The 4,636-nt window shown below is 39.9% G+C and overlaps 1 pseudogene; it reads left to right on the plus strand.

Moving 5' to 3' along the window:
• Positions 1–2,515: 2,515 nt before the first annotated feature.
• LOC141817632 (uncharacterized) lies at positions 2,516–3,449 on the plus strand (annotated as a pseudogene).
• The last annotated feature ends 1,187 nt before the right edge of the window (positions 3,450–4,636 follow it).

Genomic DNA, 4,636 nt, shown 5'->3' on the forward strand with positions numbered 1-4,636 from the left:
TACAACCGTTTTCGTCGCACTACGGTTTCAATTAATTATCAAGTTCCAAACAATAATGTAGTATAATGTTAACCTGAATCGTCTCTCAAGGACCCAATACAATGCTTGTAATTTTCAAATCTAACGAAATTTTATATGTTGTGAGAAAAATAAAAAGAACTAAACTAATGCATGTTTTGGGGGGTTTAAATATTAGGAACAATAAAAACTGAACCACTTACTTCCTCCTAACAATCCTAATTATCCGGAATCAAAATTTCAATAAACTACAATCCAAACATGACCAAGAAACAAGAACGAACAGCAATTGAACAAAAATGGACAGCATGAAGCAAAATGGGACAGATTTGATGTGAAACATGACGGAATTTTTCCTAGGCAATTTAACAAACAACTTGCAATCAAAAAGGATGAATTCAACAAACATGTAACAAAGTAAGCTGTAAGAAAGTAACAACTAACAAGCAACAAAGTAGCAATTGTAAGGGAGCTAAATTGACATCAAAAGAAAGAACAATCAAATAAAAGGAAGCTAGAAAATTGTTGAAATTTGCTGGAATTGTGTGCTGTCCACTCGTGCAGGAAGGAATGAGGGGCTGCTTGGCTCTATCCGACCGGCTAAAGCTTCCGCAGATGACTGTGATTTGAGGTTGCTGATGGATTGGGGGCTGCTAGGCTCTATCCGACCGGCTGGAGCGTTCGCAGGTGGCTGCTGCCGTGAGATGGAAATGCTGATGGAGGGCGTGAAATCTGGTTGCTGTTCGTTAGTGGGATATGAAGCTGTGGTGGGGAGGTAGCGTGAGGGAGGATTTGCATGAGTGGAGTTGTGTGAGTGGGAGATTGACGTGAGGGATGTGTTAGGGGGAATGGTGGCTGTTCGTGTGGAGTGGAGATAAGTGAGGGAGGGTGAGTGGGCGGTGTGGTGTGTGGTGTGTGGTGTGTGGGAGATGAGCGTACGTGAGGTGGGATGAGGCAAGTTGATGGCCCGTGAGGTGAGTGGAGTTGCTGTAGCTGGAAGGTGGGAAATGGTGTGAGGGATGTGAGTGGAGATGAAGGAGGCGGTAGTGGATGGCTGTCCGTGGAGGGCGTGAAGTGAAGATGAGAGTGAGTGGCGTGAATGTGGAATGGAGGCTTTGTGTGGGCGGTGGAGAGATGTTGAGTGGAGTGGTGGTGGTTGGCGTTGGTGAGAATGTGAGATGAAGTGGGATGAAATGGTTGGAGCTGTGAGACGTTGGTGGCTGTGAGTGGAGAGTGAGCTGGGGCTGACGTGAGTGGGAGATGGAGATGAGGAAAGGGCGTGAGATGAGGGAGTGTGAGTGGAGTTTTTGGCTGGTGGCTGCGTTAGTGGAGCTGTGCGGTGATGTGAGGGATGGAGTGAGCGGTAGTGGATGGCTGTGAGTGGAGAGGAGGTGGCGTTGATGGTGGTGGCTGTGTGAGTGGAGTGGAGGTGGCGTTGATGGTGGTGGCTGTGTGAGTGGAGTGGAGGGGATGATGGGGGGACGGCGTGAGTGGGAGATGGAGAGATTAGGGTTTAGTGAGGTGGAGATGTATGGTGGAGATAGAAGTGAGGTGGAGATGTGTGGTGGAGATCCTCCTTTGCTTCCTCTTTTCTCAACCCTTCATCATGATATCACATTTAGCCTTAAATGTGTCATTTAAGCCTTGATGACCAAGTTGTCCTACAAATCAAATTGGATGAAATATGAGTTTAAAAATGTAGAAAAATTTAAATATAATCAAAATACATCCAATTACAAATATATGTCATCCAAGGCATAAATGTACAACTAAAATCTTAAATTTCCTTACTAATGATGTCAATTTAACCATCAATTATGTTAATCATCAATTACCAAGCGGAAAATCGACTGGTAATCGATCGGGTGATCGATTACTAGTGTTAATAAGGAAAAGTTACGTGAGTTAATCGATTCATTGATCAATTAAGGCTCGCGGGTTCGAATTGGAAACTTTCGAAATCTTGCCAAAATCTCCTGATTGATTATACCAAGTTTACGGTTTAATTATACCATATTTATGGGTCAAATTATACCATAAATAAGGGATGGCAAGGCTATAAAAGAAGGGGTTGGCTTGGCTTTAGAGCACGACACAATCTTTCTCTTGGTAGCCGAGTACCTCTCGGCAGCCATCCCTTCAGCCTCTTCTTTTCTTCCTCTTCTATTCAACAAAAGGGAAGGAAGCTTAGCAAGCCATCGGAGGAGAATTCTGGTGAAGAAAATTCTCGAAGGATCGTTGCCCACACAACATTCGAAAAGAGGAGAGGAATACGGCAGAAGATCAAGAGGACTTCAGGTACACACTTCGGTCTTCCGAAACGTCGGAAAGGTATAATTTAATGTTTCCGCTTTAATTAAATTATACTTTTATATTGGATCCTGTAAACCAAACACAAGAGCCCAATGATCTAAACGCGTCGGGCAACTTGAGACCGTTTCGGGAAAATTTTTATTCTGTAAGAATCTACCGGAATGGTTTTTCGAGACTAACTCATCACATGGTTTGTTTGGTTGTCATACTTTATCAAATTGCAATATTTGCATATCGTCGAAGTAGGATTCGTCAAATAAAAAGTAGGGAGGACAAATCGATTGCGCGTGTGAAATGGATGTTCAGCTTGACAAAGAGAGCGATGAAATTAGTGTTAGTGAACTTCGAATGGATAGGAGAACATTCAAGATATTGTGTGATATGATGCAAAACGTTGGAGGTTTAAAAGGCACAAAAAATGCCACAATTGAAGAAATTGTGGTCTTATTTGTCTATGTGTTGGCCCATCATAAAAAAAATCGAACTATGACTCTACTTTTTAATCGAAGTAGGGAGACAGTGAGTCATCATTTCAATCTATGTCTTCGAGTAATTTTACAACTGCACAACATATTGCTCAAGAAACCTGAACCGGTACACGATGACTGTGAAGAAAATAGATGGAAACCATTTAAGGTAAGAATTTTTTAATCATCTAAACTTCAGTTTTATTGTATTTTTATTTCAATCTATAATTCTAATAATTATATCCAATTATAGGGTTGTTTAGGTGCTTTAGACGGTACTTTTATCCAAGTGACACCTCCTATAGAAGAAAAACAACGTTATCGTAGAAGGAAGGGTGGGATTGCAACAAATGTGTTGGGAGTGTGTTGCCCAAGAATGCAATTCATATATATGTTACCTGGGTGGGAAGGTTCTGCCCATGATGGTCGAGTACTTCGTGATGCCATCAGTAGACCATCTAGTCTTAAAGTACCCCAAGGTAAATAACAAATATTTTTTATTTTGAAGTTGGAATTATGACGAAGTTTCAAATTTCTAGGAGACTTGCATTTATTAATTTAACTAGTGTCATTGGTGTAGGCTGTTATTATTTGGTTGATGCTGGATATTGCAACTCAAATGGATTTCTAGCACCTTATCTAGCTGACTGAACTCATCTCAGTCGACTGAATCAGAAATGCAGTCAACTGAACTTCATTTCTGTCGATTACTTCTGCCATTCTACAACTTGGACTCGACTAATTTTTAATTACAGTCGACTGACCCGGACCAGAAGTAAACTGGACTCGACTGGACTTTCGTTCCAGTCGACTGAGATGGTAAACCTGCGCCACATAACCAACTACAGTCGACTGGGATTTAATGCCAGTCGAATGACCCCGAACAGAAACGAATTTGACTCGACTATAATATAATACCAGTCGACTAACCTATGTAGCCTGTTCGCCAAAAATCTCATCCTAGTCGACTGCATTGTAAATACAGTCGACTGAAATGGAACAGAGGCGAAACGGACTTGATTGGAGTTCCATTACAGTCGACTGAGCTATGTTGAGTCGACTGGCATCGTCTAATCAGTCGACTGATGTGGTAAGATCGATCACGTGATTGATTAAATGTCGTAACTTGTTTTCTCATTAAACCTTGTAATCGATCACTTGATCGATTACACTAGTTAATAATCGATCAAGCAATCGATTACGACTGATGTTCGCCAAAAATCTCATTCTAATCGATTGCATTGTAAATATAGTCGATTGAAATGGAACAGAGGCGAAACGAACTCGACTGGAGTTCCATTACAGTCGACTGAGTTATGTTGAGTCGATTGGTATCTTCTAATCAGTCGACTGATGTGGTAAGATCGATCACGTGATCGATTAAATGTCGTAACTTATTTTCTCATTAAACCATGTAATCGATCACTTGATCGATTACACTTGTTAATAATCGATCAAGCAATCGATTATAATGAGTTCTCACATCTGTTCATAATCGATTATACTTGTTCTTAATCGATGAAAGTCATTATTTTCATTTTTTTAACAAAAATAAAAATAAAAATAAAAATATAATTATAATTTGATTATAAAAATTAATAATTGTAATTAAAAATGTAAATCGTAATATATATTATACAATTATCCTTTTGTCTTTTACATATAAGGGTAAAATGGAAATTTTGACTGATTCTCATTCCATAATTTAAGCCAAACCAAACAATATTAATGGGAATAATACCCATTCCAGTATCTATACCAAACACCAAAAATCCGATAAGCATTCCCATTGCCATTAACCCCTCAATCATTACCATTACCATTCCCATTACCAAATG

This window comes from Curcuma longa, unplaced genomic scaffold (genome assembly GCF_044706935.1).
Source record: "Curcuma longa cultivar G26 ecotype Majalengka, Jawa Barat unplaced genomic scaffold, ITB_CL_G26_1.1 contig_21312, whole genome shotgun sequence".
In the NCBI taxonomy this organism is placed as follows: Eukaryota; Viridiplantae; Streptophyta; class Magnoliopsida; order Zingiberales; family Zingiberaceae; genus Curcuma; species Curcuma longa.